We start from the raw sequence: 18,976 nt of genomic DNA on the forward strand, positions 1-18,976 counted from the left end.
TGGATACCTACAGAAAAAAAGGGTTGGAAAAAAGTAGAATCTGTTGTGTTTCTGGACTTTATTGACTAATATCACCTAAAGTATCAAGGTGGGACAGGTCAAAGGATCTGGAACCAAAAGTAATACACATTTACTGATCTATGATGATTGTCTTCATACAAATAATAATCTATCCAGCTTTAAAGGGCTGCATGTTTTATATACATACATAGGCTAAAATAAAATGTTTTATAAGAAATCATGAGATTTGTGGTGTATATTGAGATGCTGCTTTGTTTAAAATATTGTCAGTTTTCACTATATCTACCCTATTTAAACATATAACCCATAATAAAATTATTTCACGTTTGAAAATCTCATATCAATTATAAAGAAATGCATTATTTAATCATAATGCATAAGAAAACAAATTCAGATTGAACAAGAAGTTTGAAATACTTCCATCTCTTATTTCATTGTGTATCACTTTTATGTAAAATCAGTTATAAAGCAAAAAATGCAGTAATAAAAATGTAACAAATTCTGGACATGCAACAACAATATTGAGATACTAAGCTAAAAGTAACAGGTTATTGTATTCTTTCCTCTAATTTAACAGTGCTGCAGAGATGAGCCAGGCACTTGTGCAATCAGCACGAGGAAACTGTGAGTTATAAATAGTTCAACTTCAAGATTAAGTTTTGATAGTGGAGCTACATAGTGGCGCTTATATGACAGGGCTCACATTTTTTGTCTCTTCATCCCCTTATCTCGATTTTAAATTTGACTGCTTTTTCTTTAACTATGATGGCTTCTTTTTTTCAGAGGTGAGGAAGTTTAGGCTCAGAGAGAACATTATGGAATCAATGGAATCACTGACTCTCCTATTTAGAATGGAACACAGAGGTCTGTAAGTCACAAGAATACTGGTGTGATATCCTGGTAATGCTGAAGATGTGATTACCTCCTAGAGCCTGATATCTTTAGCCTTGATATCTAGGAAGTATTCTCATCTTGAATCAAAAAACACTTGGAGGCACAATCATTAAGTCTAATATCTTTTGCATAAGGCAGCCTGTCAAATATGTAAAAATTGTTCTTATCATTACAGTTCACTATCCACTAGGCTGATTCTTCAGCTAGGCCAATGGTTGAGTAGGGGTTAAAATTCATGTCTCATTCTTCCCATATTTTATTTTTTACCCCCACTCCCATGCTGTCTGGAGGGCAACCCAGGATGTGTAAGTAGGAAAAGGCAAGTTGTCACTCACTGCCTTTCATGAAAATCTTCCCCTAAGTTTTTACTACTATTTTTATATAGTTGAATTTTCAAAAAAATATAATATAAATGTTTACATCCAGAAAATATAATAGAAATTATGTGATATTAGAAGTTATGTTAGCTTGTATGATTTCCAAAAGGTTAGAATGAAGAACTTTACAACTTACGGAGAGCATCCAAGCCAGTTTAGCTGGCTTTCTAAGACTATTGGGTGTACCCCTTCTGGGAAAGAATGAAGGAATGTATTGCATTTAAACCTGCTTCCTATCTGACCAACTATAACAGTCATGCCATAAGTACAGATTGACCCATGCATTTTTTTTTCACTTTATTGTAATGGTCACTTATGAAACAATTTAAAGCTACTAGACAGGAAAATATGATGACTATACTTTTCTAAACTGTCCAGGGTATATAATAATACTTGCAAAGGCATTTTTAGCCAGAACATTATGACAGTCTTAATAGTTGACAGATGTGATTTGCTCCTATCTTGTCATGCTTATTTTGAATGGGCAAAGATGTGCCAGTAGAGGAGAAGGTCTGCCAGCCAATTAGCACTTTAGATGTCTTTTCCACCTTGCTGGCTTTCTGCAAATGGTATGGTTCTGTATACTCAGGTTTATTTGGCATGAAAAAATGGCGGTGTCTTTACATTTGAACTGGTATACGTAAAAATAGATATTACAATGTGCTGTGGTTTGAATGTATGTATTCCCCTTCCCCCATACTTATGTGTTGACAATCTAATGTCCAATGTAATGGTATTAGGAGGTATGGGCCCTTTGGGTAGTGTTTAGGTCAGGAGAACAGAGCCCACATGAATGTTACTATGCCCTTATAAAAGAGGCCCCAGAGAGCTAGCTTGCCACATTTGCCTGAAATACAATGACGAATCTCCGACTGGAAGAAGGCCCTCACCTGACGCTGACCATGCTGGCACCTTGATTTCAGACTGTGCCAGCCCCCAGGACTGTAAGAAATACATTTCCGTGTGTGTGTGTGTGTGTGTGTGTGTGTGTGTGTGTTTTAACTAAAACAGTTGACAATTTTATTTTCACATTTCACAAGACAAATGAAAATTGCTTTTTAAAATTTTTTTAATCGCACTACTCCCCTGCCAAAACTATTCTCTCTTTGATAGGAAAGAGGAACAAGTCTTTCTTGTCCTGCTGTTAAATAACAGCTCCTCATCTGTCTGATCTTGAGTCATTACTTGCCACGTGGGTACCGTCATGGGATGGGCAAGAGATCTCATCATTGGGGATCCTGGCAATGCTGGCATGTAGCTTCTCGTAGGCAGACTCATTCCAGGAGCAGGTCCCACTGGCATCATCCCAGAAGGAGGAAGGCCCATCACTGGCATCATGGGCGGACTCTCCATATGGGGTACTGGCATTGTACGAGGGTGAGGTGGATCCAGGAGACTGGGGGGTAGTGTGATCCTTGCCTATGCAGGAGTAGGAGGTGTCTTTCTTTATTGAAATATAGCAGTTGTTTTGTCGCTCAGGCTTTGGGCTTGTTCTTCCACCCATTTCTGAGAGTAGGCTTTCACATTCTCTTTGTGTTTCCCACCAATGCCATGTTTCTCCTTCACAGACGAGCAGTCCTGGGTGAGATTTGTGTTGTAGTGGTCACAATAAAACATAGGCATGTTGCTCTCAAGTTTCTGTTTTTTATATGCTACACAGTCTGTGGTATTTTATAGCCCACATGAACTAAGTCATAGTGCAAAAGAAACTAAATTATGTTCAAGGTAGATTTATATTTCTTTAATTTGTATTTCATTAATTTTAACATATTTCATACTCCTGTCTACACCTCAAAGTCCAATGTAAATGCCACAAAGTATGGTATGTCTGACTATCAGAAAGGATCAATTTAAGCCTAGAGAATAAATAATACATTCCCATAATTATATGCTATTTTCACCATAGAAAAGGAAAATGCCTCATTATTGCACCATATAACATAATAAGGGCATTGTAGAAATAATGTTTCTAAGTAATTTTATGTGGAATACTGAAATGGGTTTATAGTATATCAACAGTTCAATTTTTAGAAGTATATTATTTTGCTATGTTCTTGTTAGGGAAGAAATTGTAAAGAATTATGAAAAAAAGATCACTTCTAGCTCCATATGTCTAGGTTTCCAGAATTTTATTCTAAACGCTATAAGCAAAAATAAAAACATCTGAACCAGGACTGTGAACTGAATATTCCTGTGAATGTTTAGTTTTCAAAATAAGCAGTCTTAATCTGGGAATATTGGTCTTCTAGAGTTATCTAACAAATTTAAACTAGACAAATGTGGAAAGCTGTGGACTTGGGAGATGAGATAACACAAAAACCAAATAATAGAAAAAATCTTTAGTGAGTTTATGCAGCTCAGTAGTCCTTTCCCCCTTTCATCTCTTCTTTATTGCTCAGCTGGTTGCACAGAGTGGCAATTACAGAGATTGCCTTCCTCCTCTATCTCTTCTTGTGGTTGACTCATTTCCCCTGCTTAGAAACATTTGGAGGACTTTTGTCTGAAGCAAGGAAATCTTTACTGATCTTGCCTATCACAGTCTCTGTCATTAAATGAGACTTTTATATTCATATGCCATTCACCCACAGCTTCATAAATATCTTAACCAGCTCTAGTTCTTCAAAGCATTATATTTATTTATTTGACAGAGAGAGATCACAAGTAGACAGAGAGGCAGGCAGAGAGAGAAAGAGGGAAGCAGGCTCCCTGCTAAGCAGAGAGCCCAATGCGGGGACTTGATCCGAGGACCCTGAGATCATGACCTGAGCTGAAGGCAGCTGCTTAACCCACTGAGCCACCCAGGCACCCATGAAAGCTAGTCTTATCTTTCTCTTACAATTCACTCCTTTCACTGTTGCTTATCTAAAGAATGACAGTGACGGAAGCCAAAAGCACAAGATCAAGCCTTTTCTCTCTCCATTGTCACCCTTTATTCAGTGCTTTAACAAATCTTGCCAGAATTTCCTTTTAAGTGTTATTTGACCTTGCCCCTTTTTTTTCCATCTCCACCATAATCACTAACACCTTATCTAAGCTATCATGATCTTTTGCTTGGATGATGATATCACATCCTATCTATCTGCATTCACTCAGTCTTCAATTAGTTCTTTTTCTTTTCTTAAATTCATTTATTTATTTTAGAGAGACAGTGTGTATAAGCCAGGGGGAAAGGGAAAGAGAGGAGAGAATCTCAAGAATACTCCCTACTGGGCATGGAGCCTACTGTGGGGCTCCATCTCATGACCTTGAGATCATGACCTGAGCCTAAATCAAGAGTCAAAAGCTCAATTGGCTGTACCACCCAGGCGCCCTTCAATTAGTTCTTTATATTGAAGATGTTAATTTCATTATGTTGCCATACCCCCCTCCTCACATTTAAAATCTTTCAATAATGTCCCACTGTTCTTTGGATAAAAAAGATCTCTTTCAGGGGTACCTGGGTGGCTCAGTGGGTTAAGCCTCTGCCTTCGGCTTGGGTCATGATCTCAGGGTCCTGGGATCAACCCTGTATCAGGCTGTCTGCTCAGCGGGGAGCCTGCTCACCCCCACCCCTGCCTGCCTCTCTGCCTACTTGTGATCTCACTCTTTCTGTCAAATAAATAAATAAAACATTTTTTGAAAAAAGAAAATACCTTTTAGATGACTTGTAAGACCCTACATGGTCTGTAACAACGAAAGAAACGCTTTAGTTTCTTTGCCCCATTCACAATGCACTCTTCAATCCCTTGTATCCCATATATTTTCCCAAAAGACCTCTTTATTTATTTTTAGTTCTCAAATCGCAATATAAGCATTGCTTTCTCAGTGTAGTCTTTTCTATCTCCATGATAACAGTTGTCTCACGATGGTCTTTTAGGATCCTGGTAACTTTTGTTTTTAGCATTTCCTCCAGTTAGAACTTGGCATTTTTATCGGTGATTATAGAAATCTCTACTTTTGCTAGTCAACTATTAGTTCCACCAGGAAGGACATTAAGATTTTTGTTCTTTATTATTATATAATTAATGTTCAAGAAATAATTGTATGACTTAATGCCTCCTATGTTAGTAGCCAACTTCTTTCTGGAGAGTTTATAACTCTGGACTCCATCCTACTTTTACAATCCTGCTTTTGACCCTTCGGTCCTGGCATTTGCTTCTTGTTCTCTCTCATTCTTGACTCTAAGCTTCCTTCTAAGGACTTGATTGTATTTGCCCTCTGCCACTCTATTCTCAGATAATGTAGATTGATAGTACACCTAGTCTGCCACAATTCTAGAATTTGGACAGAGCCTTGTAGCTACTTAAAGTTGCCATTCTCCTTTTCCCTTAAGAAAATCTTGCATACGTGCCTTTTATTCAGTTTACTTCAACTCTAGAACATGTGCTCAATAAGATTTTTGAATGTATTGTTTGCCTCCTTATTTATAGCCTTCTTCTTTCCATATAATTATAGTACTCCTCAGTCTCTTTGGTCCTTTGAATTTTCTTTATTTCTTATGCTTCTGATAACTCATCTATAATTACAGCTTTATTTTTAGCAGCTTTATTAAGATATAATTCACATACCCATATAATGCACTATTTAAAGTGTACAATTCAATAGCTTTTAGCATATTCACAGGGTGCATATCCATTACCACAATCATTTTTTATAAAATTTTCATTACCTGAAAAATAAACCATGCACTCCCCAACCATCACCCTGTAATCTCCCACCTCTTTCCTGCAGCTCTAAGCAACAAGGAATCTACTTTCTGTTTCTATAAATCTGCCTATTCTGGACATTTCTTTTAATTGGGATCACACAATATGTAGATCTTTGTGACTGGCTTTGTAGTCATGGTTTAAACTACGTCACTATGTAATTTCTCAATAATTTATTTCTAGACATAATTCCTCTTCTGAATTCCAGTACTGAATTGACAATATGTGGTCTATATAAATCATTCTTACTGCAGCATAACATACCTAAAGTAGAATTGGTGACTTGAATTTTTAGTTAGCTTGCTTGCTTCTCTTTCTTCTTCCTTTCTCTCTCTCTTTCTTTCTTTCTAATATTTTATTTATTTATTGGTCAGAGAGAGAGAGAGAGAGAGAGAGAGCACAAGCAGGCAGAGTGGCAGGCAGAGCAGGGAAAGGGAGAAACAGTCTCCCTGCTGAGCAAGGAGCCCAGTGCTGGTCTTGATCCCATGACCCTGGGATCATGACCTGAGCCTGAGCCGAAGACAGATACTTAACTGACTGAGCCCCTTAGATGCTCCAACCTGCCTTTATTTCTTATTTCTGTCAAGGCACATGACATCACAGGCATGTTCTCTCCCCAAACTTGTGCTTGCTCTAACCCCATCTGTTCAGCACTGAGCATGTAGGTGTTTGTTAAATGCTTTTTGAATGATGAGTGATTTGATAGATGCATCATTTACCTTTTGTTCAGGCTCATAGCAGGTGGCTAGGCCTTCATTGCCTCATTTCCTGCTTCCTACAGTCTTTCTACCCCAATTAGCCTCCAATTCATTATTCTCAAAATATCACTTTCCTATTTTGCATATAGTTATTGAGTTTTGGCTGGAAAAGCAGACTCAGATAATTCAAAGAATATAAAATTTAATATTATAGGGTCTGGATTCTAATTTAATAACTTTCCAACTGTGTGATTATGGATAGGTTACTTCAACCCTTTTTTGGACTCAAGTGCCTTATCCATAAACTGGGAGAGATGACATTAGAATTGCCTGTCAAACAAGAGAGGAGACACTTGTAGTACCTGCCATGGTACCTGCCATATTTCAGGTACTCAAAATATCGGTGGTTGGGGCACCTGGGTGGCTCAGCGGGTTAAGCCTCTGCCTCTGGCTCAGGTCATGGTCTCAGGGTCCTGGGATTGAGCGCTGCATTGGGCTGTCTTCTCAGTGGGGAGCCTGCTTCCCCCTCTCTCTCCGCCTGCTGCTCTGCCTACTTGTGATCTCTCTCTCTCTCTGTCAAATAAATAATAAAATCTTTAAAAAAAATATTGGTGGCAAAAGATATTTGAATACGATTGTGTGTTATAAAATACTCTCAAATTTACAAGGATTAATTTATTAATTTAATTAACCCTGTTTCAAGCTCTGAGAAACAAATAAAAGGTCTAAACCAGTTTCTAGGAGCAAGAAATTTTGTAACCCATTGGCTTAATACAAAGTTGGATGATACACTTTCATTAAAATGCAGTGGTTCAATGAGGAAACAATCAATGTTTCAAATGTTGGAGTATGTTCTTCAACGAATTTTGAAAAGATTGGTACCTTACCTGTGTTTGTACAGCCTGGCTCCAGAAGCAAGGCTACTCTTAACAAGGGTGGTCCTATAAATTGAGAGGACTTACAGCCTTCTCTTAGGGCTGCGTAAGTTATCAGGATCTGCCCTTGATCTTCATTGCTGCTGTTATCCCGTTGAGACCTCCTGGCAACTGAGTTGTTTCTTCTTTGCAGAAGCAACCAGGATCCTTGGGCACTTGTAGATAGCTAGAATCATTCTCTCCCCACAAACTCCCATGTCAGCAACAGAAACTATAACCCACAGGGAGTAATGAGTGATAGTAATTCTCTTGGACTAGATCCCTTCCTTTTCCCTTAAGGCTCTGGAAACAGGTTATGCTAACTGTGGAAAGAATCACTCATTTTGAGATAAACAATTGCTCTGGAAGTTATAATTTAGTTTTAATCATACTAACAGTTTCTCAGTTACTTAAATTACTGAAATATTCCTGGGATCCCTTTGATAGGGCTCTATAATCTGGTCTTCATAAATTTTTATAATCTATTTTCTACTTTATTTTCATATTAACCATATGATCCATGAAAACTCATTGCCTCACTGGCCCTCAGACATGACTTTTTCTTTTTTTTCTTTTCACTCTTTTTTCTTTACACAGAAATGCTTTTTTTTTTTTTTAATTGAGGTATAATAGGCATATAACATTTTATTTGTTTGAGATATACACCATGATTTGGTATTTGTACATACTGTGAAATGATCAATACAATAAATGTAGTTAAATTTTGTTACCAGAGTTACAAAAAAATGTTTTTTTCTTATGATGAGGACGTTCAAGATGTGCTCTCTTAACAATTTTCAAATACACAATATAGTATTATTACCTATAGTCATTGTGGTATACATTGCATCCTCATAATTATTTTGTAACTGGAAGTTCCTACCTTTTGACCCTCTTCCCCCATTTCATCCCACTCCCACCTGTGGCAACCCAACCCCATGCCCTTTTTGAACCCACTTCTGCATGCAGGGATTATCTTCCCCCATTACTAAGAAGCTTTCTCTGATCCTGGTGGTTTACAATCATCTTACCTGTTTTTAAACTCTGCAGAATTTATATTCAGCAGTGTATTCTTTTGGCACTGGCCTTCTTCCCCAGTGAGATTATAAAACTCTTAATAGTTGTGTTTTTTTTTTTTTTAAGATTTATTTAAATATTATTTGACAGAGAGAGAGTGTGGTGGGCAGGGGCAGAAAGAGAGAGAGAATCTCAAGAAGACTCCCCACTGAACATGGAGCCAGACATTTAGCTCAGTCTCATGACCCCGAGTTCATGACCTAAGCCAAAATCAAGAATCACATGCATAACCAATGGAGCCACTCAGGTGCCCCAAAACTCTCAATAGTTTTTATTGAGTGTCTAGCATGTTATGAACATAGAGTGCAGTCAATACCTGTTTCTGTACAGATAAATAGCTGATTGCTGTAAATGGCTGGGGGGGTGGAAAGATGCCACTAAGAATAACTCTCTTGAAGGTTGATTCAAGCAATTTTACTAAAACTTATTGAAAAAGGACTTAATTTTAAAACCAGAGACAGAAAAATACCTAAAGAACAATGAAACAGTTTATCAGTTAATTGAATTGTGAAATTAATCACTTTTGTATGCATGCAATGTCCCTGTTTCTAGTCTAAGTTCAAGTAAGAATGCCAGCGTTGAATTCAAATAGAGCTTTGGCGAATGAGTAACTAACTCAAGGTCAGCAACAGGCTAAATGCACTGTTTGTCTGCTTCCCAGTCAGTATCATGTAAGTTACAGGTGTAGCTAAAAGGTCACTATGATACCCCACACTTTGCATTATTAAGCCTTCTGGGAATATGATCCTATATCATGCCATCTCCTAGACTACTTAAGTTTTTTTTTTTTTAATTTAAAAAAATATTTTATTTATTTATTTGACAGAGAGAGAGAGAGAGAGAGAGATCACAAGTAGGCAGAGAGGCAGACAGACAGACAGAGGGAAGCAGGCCCCTTGCTGAGCAGAGAGCCCGATGCGGGACTCGATCCCAGGACCCCAGGATCATGACCTGAGCCTAAGGCAGAGGCTTAACCCACTGAGCCACCCAGGTGCCCGACTACTTAAGTTTTTAAAGCAATGAGATTTTATGACATCGGGAAACCAACTCCTGCAGCCTAGAAGAATGACGTAACACCAATGACACTGAGCATCCTTGTAAAATATTGACAGTTGAAAGCTATATCTAGGTGACAGAAACCTAAGCAGAGATAGATAGACTTTCGTTTACTGGGCACTCTAAGTCAAATCAATTAATATTGATTAATTGGTCTTGTATCTAATTCAGTGGTGTTCTTTCCACCTAGGTAAAATCATCGAACTGTTGTGTGTGCATGTGTGTGTGTGTGTGTGTGTGTCTGTGTCTGTCTGTGGTAATGATGTTGAGACCTGTGATCTTCAATTGCCACTAGCTCAGTGTTGTGGATGTTTTAGGAAAGTAGAGGGGCACCTGGGTAGCTCAGTTGGTTAAGCATCGCCTTCACTCAAGTCATGGTCCTGGGGTCCTGGGATTATGTCCTGCACAGGGCTTGTTTAGTAGGGAGCCTGCTTCTCCATCTCCTTCTGCAGCTTCCCCTTCTTGGGCTTGTGTGCTTGATCTCTCTCTCTCTCTCTGTCAAATAAATAAATAAAATATATATATTTTTTTAGAAGAAAGAAGAGTAGAAAGTTTTCCCCCTAGGAAAAATAGGACTGCAAACCTCACTTGAGAACTTTTGTTAACCTGGCGATTGACTCCAAGACTATTTTGGTTTGTTTATTAAACAAAATGTTCTGAAACACTGATATGTCCATTACTCGATTTTTAAACTCATTTTTAATTTATTTTAAATATGATAAATGATAAAATCATGAATATGATTTTGTACTGAATGTGCATACAAGGTATTCTAAATCCATCACGTTATTATCTACTTAAAAAACAAATTATGATCATGTTCTCTGCACTCTGATCCTTACCCCAGGGGTATCCTTATGAAAGCCAGGTCAAATGTCTTATGCATACAAATTTCAGAATCTGTCCTAGGTGAGGAACAGAGAATATTAGAATAGATTTATATATATATATATGAGACAGCCAACCATTTATCCTGAGATGGGATGGGAAGAATCCTAGGTTTTTACTCTAACCTTTTGAAAGGTAAATGCATCTTTCCAAAAGTAACTATAAACCATGGGTGTCTCCTATTTTATGACCTAGGTCTATTTCCAGGTTCTAGATTCTTATTTTTTGAAATATAAACAGAGAAACAGTGCTTCCTGTCACCTTGGGGCTTAACCTAGGGACCTAATTCAAAGCATTTGGCACTCCTGGGTTAGAGCAATTAACTACAGATCTAATTCTCATGGTATGTGAAGAGTAAAATGTTTCTAGGGACATTGAAAGCATACATTCCCTACCATATGTCACATACCTTTCTGTGTCTTAGGAGTTTATGGCTTTTCACAGGAGCGCTGAGAAATATAGGGGCATTTTTACCTCCTCTCAGGCTAGATTTGGAGACAGGTGCTTTTCACTATTTTACTTGATTATCACAAGAAGTCTGCACGATAGCTATCAGTTTGATACTTTTTAAAGTTGAAGAAAATGGGACTCAGCAAGTTTAAACAATTGGCCCAAGATTGTGAAGCTAGAACAGTTATTGGTTTGGTTAAAAAAAAAAAAAAGAATTCTGCCTTGTTCCAAGCCCATCCTCTTTCTACTATACCAAAGGAAAGTTAAGAAGAACAATTTCAAGGCATCTCTTGTCCAAAGGTTTCTTTGACAAAACAGTCTTCATTGTATTTATTACTTTCACTTTATAGGAAGTTAAAAACTTAGGGAAATATGAATCCACATTTGGTACCTAGTATTTGGGAGAAAAAAAAACAACATGAAACTTTTCTTATAATTTTCAAAGGATAATTTTATAAGTATCTGATATCAGAAAGGTGACCTTTCTAAAAACCAAAACTACTACAAATGTATTATTTGGTGGCTCTAGTTACTTCCTCAGATGAACACATTTTCTCTGCCTGTTCCATGTCTTTCCATTTTTCCAAGTTAACACAAATAGACCTAGTTTAAGAGTCAAGATAAGTACTCCTAAGAAATTATACAATAGCACATCATACATCTGAGAGAAGTTTCCCACATATCTGGAGCCTAAGGATAGAATTTAAATAAAGGAAACATGCGAAAGCTGGAATGCTAGGTATTGTTTCTATACTACTGGTGCTTTTTTTAGCCTGAAGTCAAATGCAAGACAAGAGATAGTATCTTTCTTCTTGAAATAAAGAATTTCCATAACTTGAGCAGAGAGATCAACCAGCAAATTTTCTTATTTCCTTAGTATACATCCCTCACTCCAGAATAAGTCAAAATAAATTGATCAAATGAAATCAAAACCAAACACAACAAAACATAGTGGCTTTATAAGATACTATTAGTATTTCCTTTGCCTTTTTCAAAATGGAAAAACTATTCTTAAACTAATAACTTTTCCAATTATTTAGAGTCTTAGAAATATTTTTGGACACCAAATGACATAATATTTGATTTCCTCAAAATATATAGGTTTAGGGGCGCCTGGGTGGCTCAGTGGTTAAGCCTCTGCCTTCATCCCAGGTCATGATCTCCGGATCTTGGGTTCGAGCCCCACATAGGGTTCTCTGCTCAGCGGGGAGCCTGCTTCCCCTCCTCTCTCTGCCTGCTGCTCTGCCTACTTCTGATCTTTCTCCCTCTATCAAATAAATAAATAAAATCTTTAAAAAAAACACTTTAAAATTTTTTTTTAAATATATAGGTTTATATTTTAAATGTGAGTAACAGGAAAACCTGTGGAAAGTCAAATGGTCAACAGCTCAAGGACTCATTTGAAGAAGAAAGAATAATAGAATCTGAATTAGAATTGAAATCTTGCTTTTTTTTTAATTTGACATGATATTTGGGGGGGAAAGGACAGGTGAAAAAATATGAATATGTATATATTTTCTTGATCCTCTCCCTAGTAAATTACTTATATCAGAGAAACAAATATAGAAACATACATCTGAGCTTCTAAAATTTGTATTTTAGGTTCTATTTACTTGTAAAGCACTTATCAAGACTTTTTTGGAAAGTGCTGCTTGTTATAAATAGCTGAGAGAATTTTGTGAACAGGGAAATGAGGGAGTATATATTTCTCTTCCCGATAAAGTAATACTCTACCTAGGCACTTTCCAAATCTGCTTTATGGTGAAGCTTTCCATCACACAAAGCTTCTTCAGGCTGATCTTCTATGCTTCAGAACCTCTAAGTATAAGAATCTCCCTGATTTTTATTCCTTAGGTTTAGGTCCTTAGATACATACCCGTTTGCCTTTATCAAAGAGTATATTAAGTTGATTCATAATTTGCAAGTTTTGTCTTCTTGGTTGAAAATCCCTTGACATGCATTTTCTCTTACATTCTATGTTGCTCTACATAAAACCCAGTGGGACTAAGATGTTATTTGCAGAAAGAATTGTGAACAAAGTTTGTGGAATTATGAAACTTAAGTCACCAGACCTGAGTGAAACATGTTTAAGCAATTCACTTAAATAGATTTCTCCCTCAGAAATATTCTAAAGTAGTGGACACTAATGGAAATGGCTCTTGTTAAGTATCAGATATATAATGCCCTTTGTCCTTGACCTTGGGAAAATCGATATGTTACATTGACAGGTATAACTAGCTAGGCATAACATTAAGAGGTTTAAAAATGTTAATATGCGTCTGCAAAAGAATGAAACTGGACCACTTTCTTACACCATACACAAAAATAAATTCAAAATGGATTAAAGACCTAAATGTGAGATCTGAAACCATAAAAACCCTAGAAGAGAACACATGAAGTAACTTCTTTCACATCAGCTATAGCAACTTATTTTCTATATAGGACCCCTGAAGCAAAGGAGGCAAAAGCAGAAATAAACTATTATAACTACATCAAAATAAAGAGCTTCTGCAGAACAAAGGAAACAACAAAACTAAAAGGTATCCTACAGAATGAGAGAAGATATTTGCAAATGACATATCTAATAAAAGGCTAGTATCCAAAGAACTTATAACAAACTTCTAAAACTCCACACCCTCCCAAAACAAATAATCTAAAAATTGGCAAAAGAAATGAACAGGTGTTTCTCTGAAGAAGACATACAGGTGGCCAACAGACCCATGAAAAGATGCTCATCATCACTTAGTATCTGGGAAATGCAAATCAAAACTACAATGAGACATCACCTTAAACCTGTAACAACAACTAAAATCAACAAAAGAAACAACAGGTATTGGTGATGATGTAGAGAAAAAGGAACCCACTTGCAGTGTTGGTAAGAATGCAAACTGGTATACCACTCTGGAAAACAGTATGGAGGATCCTCAAAAAGCTAAAAATAGAATTACTCTAAGATCCAGGAATTGCACTACTGGGTATTTACCCAAAGAATACAAAAACACTAATTCAGAGGGATACATACAGCCGTGTTTATTGCTGCATTACTTACAATAGCCAAAGTGTCCATTGATAGACAAATGGATAAAAAATAATATTCCACCATACATATATGATGGAATCATACACACATACATACATATCATACATATATGATGGAATATTATTCAGCCATAAAAAAGAATGAAATTTTGCCATTTGCAATGACATGGATGGAACCAGAGAGAATAATGCTAAGCAAAATAAGCCAGTCAGAGAAAGACAAATGCCATTTGATTTCACTCATATGAGGAACTTAAGAAACAAGCAAAGAGGAAAAAAACCAAGAAACAGACTCTTAACTATAGAGAACAAACTTATGGTTACCAGAGGGGAAGTGAGTGGGGGGATGGGTTAAATAAGTGAGGTGGATTGGGATGCCTCGGTGGCTCAGTTGGTTAAGTATCTGCCTTCTGCTTGAGTCATGATCCTGGGCTACTGGGGCTCCTTGGTTAGCGGGGAGCTTGCCTCTGCCTCTGCCTGCTGCTCCCTCTGTGTGCTCTCTCTCTCTGACAAATAAATAAAAATGTTTAAAAAATACAAGTGATGGGGATTAAGGAGTGTACTTGCCCTGATGAGCACTGGATGATATATGGGATTGTTAAATCACTATATTGTACACCTGAAACTAATATAGCACTATATGTTAACTAACTAGAATTAAAATAAGTTAAAAAGAAAACAAAAGAAAGGATAAAAAAACAATGTTAGCACACATCAATGCATATCAGTAGAGCTATATTTACAATCACATATATTTAATAGAGATCAGTTAAAGCAGAAGATAGAAAAGGCTTAAAATCCCATAGTAATAGCACTTTCAAATGATATTCACTAACTATACTAAATAATAAACTTGAAACTGTTTTTTTTACTTTTCCAAAATGACAATATCACTACAAGGCACTAAATTACCCCAGTTACAACTTGTTTAATTTAGCAATTTCAAGGCAAATGGAATGAGGGAGTAAGAGAAAGGAGTGGCCCCCCAAAATATGAGTTACTACAGGTACAGCAGACATCAGGGGACTTCATGGGGTACTTTTACAATAGTTACATAATTTGCTTCTCTCATATATCACAAGGTATAATACCTTCCAAGTAGCTAAAGCTACTTTATTTTCTTCTTTCAAATGTATAATAAAATGTCATGCACATGAAGCCTCTTAAAGACTCAATAAGATTAAAAATAGACCAGGACTAAACAGAGTATTGTGATTTCTACAGTGTAAAGGGTAATTCGTTGTACATTAAACAATAGGAAAGAGATTTTATGGATAGGTTTTTCTTTCCTAATCTGCACAAGTCACACTGGATTTCGTGAAGAGTTAACATCACATATAAAACAGGTGCATTTGTCTCTTCACATTCGAAGGTTCTCTACACCATGATTGTTTCTCTTTTAGGCTTTCTGTTACCGCCGCCCTCCAGAACCAGGTCTTACCTAACCTTCAATGATCTTTAAGCCTTACTCTGCCTTTCGCCACTTTTTCCCAACGACTTGTGGTTTGTCCTCTTTTTTCCTTTCAGGAGACCAGTAATTCTTTAAAACCAGCTCAGGCTAACTCTTGTCTTCTAGATTATGTCCTGACTAGTTTCAGTGCAGTGCATCCTGCCCCATCTATTTGGTAGAGGGAAAAAAAAAAGCTTCACGAGACAGATGAATACAGCAGCAAGAAAGTCAGCTGCTAGATCATCTCTAGTTTGTGGCCTCTCTGCTGGCAATGAAAATCACTCTGGAGTTCACTTGTTACTGCACTTTTTCTGTGCTTCCTTTGTCACTGACAAGTAAGAACATACAGCTGAGCTGGGCCAGACTACAAAAGGCCTGTTTGACTGCAGAACTGTGTAAGAAAGATGACTTGTCTCTGTTTACACCTGCTTTCCTTCTGGCTTACTATGGGAAGCAAACACTCAGAATAGAAGAAGTATAATGCATAAAAATTTAAATGAGCAGAAACAAAATGAGTGACCTCCCTTTCATCCCTCAGTTTCCCTAGTTCTTCATAGGCATGATTTCTGTTTTTAATTATGTAACTACTGCAGCCTGTTACTAATAGGGAAAAAAAAAAAAAAGTAAAATTGGAGGTCAGAAGAAGCCAGAAGTTCCCTGTACTTTGCATGGGTAGTAAGAGTGTATGATAATAACTCTAGGCTCTGCTGCTATATAAGACAATTTGGTAACTCAGCCAGTTACCTAACTTTGGTATCCTAGTATTTCTGATGAAATGAGATCCCATAGCAGGTCCATACCGGAAACATTTCTGCAACTTGGGGGTTTTGTTATCAGCCAAAGTGGATTCTTGGCAGAAATGTCTAAGAATGAATCATTTACAATAACTTATCTTCCTGGAGAGAAATAAAAGATACCAGTGATCAGAGATACAAACATGTTTGTACTTAGTGAATTTATTTTTTTATTTATTTATTTTTTAAAGATTTTATTTATTTACTTGACAGATAGAGATCACAAGTAGGCAGAGAGGCAGGCAGAGAGAGAGGTGGAAGCAGGCTCCCCGCTGAGCAGAGAGCCCGATGTGGGGCTCGATCCCAGGACCCTGGGATCATGACCCGAGCCGAAGGCAGAGGCTTTAACCCACTGAGCCACCCAGGTGCCCCTGTACTTAGTGAATTTAAAAAAAAAAAAAAAGTGAAACTGCATTTTACTTAATTGTTAAGCAGTTGTTCTTTCCTTCACTGCCTTGCCTTCTCATGCAAACTAGATTCTTTTATCATTTTATGCCCTTCCAGAGCACTCTTTGTTTCTTTTGGTTCTGGTCAACTTGCCAAATTCCCATCTCTTGTTTTGTATGTTATTTTTCATTTTTTGTTCTTATATTCCTTTGGGATGTTCCTAGTTTTAGATTGTTAGGAAAAGTGACATAGTAAATTGAGGTAATTATACCCATGTTTTCCGTGGTTAAGTTGTACATGGCTCATTGCACTTGTTTGTTGCAAATACCTTACCATCTGGGGATCCTCATTCTATCCTAAGGTAATGGACTAAAGTAGATATACAGGGATCTTAACGTCTCTTCATATTGATGAAGTTCTAGAACCTAGGTGAGGTTCGGTGGGCTGAGGTCCAGAGCCGATGACCAAGAAAGAATTCTTGAGACATCTTTGGTGCAAAATGGTGGTTTATTAAAGCACAGGGACAGGAACCATGGGCAAAAAGAGCTGCTGCCCGGGTTGTGAGGGATGGCAGGTTATATACCCTGCGGTTGGGGAAAGGTGAGGGGAAGGGAGGTTTCAACAGAGCTTTCATATGCTAAAGAGGGCCTACAAGGTGGAGGTCTTGTGGCTGGATCCATCTTGTCTTTTGTCAAGCCATTAACATCAAGATAGTTGGGGGATTCCTGTCTTGCAGGATTGTGATCTCTGCCAGGTAACTATTTGTTTCTCTGTTTATGGCGGTCAGGGGTGCCTGAGGAATGTCACACGTATTACCAAGGGGAGTGGGTGGAGAGGGGGTGCGAGGTGCCAGCTTTTGCTTTGTCCTCAGTCAGCCTCCTGCTCCCTCATCAATATGACTTGTAAACCTTTCCCAAAATTGTGTTTTTTTAAACTGTTCCTTTTTTAGGGCTCATGATATAATAAGCACTGGGTGTTATATGCAACTGACCAATCACTGAACTCTACCTCTGAAACTAATAATACACTATATGTTAATTACTTGAATTTAAGAAAAATTTTAAAAAATAAAGAAAAACTGTTCCTTTTTTATTACAACTTTATGATCAAAAACTTTGGGTGATTTTTTTTTTTTTATTGTACACCAGATGTAATCCAAACACCATTATTGTCTGTTTGGGATCTTTCATAACCTCATCCTAATTTAAAATTATCTCTCCTTCAAGCAATTAATTTTACATGTCCATTATCCATGACTTGATTTATATCCTATTACTTATTTGGGAAATTCTTCCTTTTCCTCTCATCTGATAGAAATCATAAGTATTTTTCATATCCAACTCAAATTTCACCTCTCTGATATTGTAACTCCATCTTCCGAACTCCTGCATGATTTATATTCTCTGCTATCCAATTTAATCTCTCCATAAAGTCTTATGTATAAACTATGTTCATACATCACATATTTTTTTACTTAGATTGGAAATGTTATAAGGAAAGAAGCAACTTTTTGTTTTGTTTTGTTTTATTACTACTCTAGTGTGAGTTTTTTGATAGTAACTAATTTGTTTGTTGGACTAATACATCAGGTTATACTGTATTAGGTATAATTTAGCATAGAATATTCCTAGTGGTTTTTAGTCAAAGAATAGCTAAGATAAATGGGTTAATGCTGATGACATTCATTAGGGCACAAGATGCAAAAGATGTATTCATGTGAGGAGATGATAATTTACACTTCAGATTTTTATGTCCAACATGAACCTCATTTCCCTTTGGTTTTGAGTAGATGTATTTATTGACACTATGGAGTGACTTTTTAAAAAGCAAAGGTGAATTTGGAAGATAGTTTATTGGGAAATTTGTATTGATCTCATTAGCTAATAACCTGAATCCCAAGACTTTATAAACATTTATATTTTTGACCAGGACTTATATTGCACATAATACTATTCCTCCAGATACTGTATTATACAATATTTCCTCCAGATTTAGCTTCATAGGACATATACTGGGTCCATCAATATTGTGTGACAAGGGATATAGAGGGAATATTAACATGAGTGTAAGAATAGCGGTTCTATTTTTGTCCTTGAATTTCACTCCCATTTTCATTTTGGCAGGTCTCGTCATCTTATGACCTTCAACATCCATCACTAAATTCTAAAAATTAAAGAAAAAAAAGCAAATTGTGCTCCATATATTGGTGTCGGGGTGTTTCTACCACATCCAACAATAATAGATAA

The 18,976-nt window shown here is 36.9% G+C and overlaps 1 pseudogene; it reads right to left on the reverse strand.

Moving 5' to 3' along the window:
* Positions 1-2,387: 2,387 nt before the first annotated feature.
* Positions 2,388-2,915, reverse strand: LOC111139749 (annotated as a pseudogene).
* Between the last annotated feature and the right edge of the window lie 16,061 nt (positions 2,916-18,976).

This window comes from Enhydra lutris, unplaced genomic scaffold (genome assembly GCF_002288905.1).
Source record: "Enhydra lutris kenyoni isolate GAN:26980312 unplaced genomic scaffold, ASM228890v2 scaffoldscaffold4, whole genome shotgun sequence".
NCBI lineage: Eukaryota > Metazoa > Chordata > Mammalia > Carnivora > Mustelidae > Enhydra > Enhydra lutris.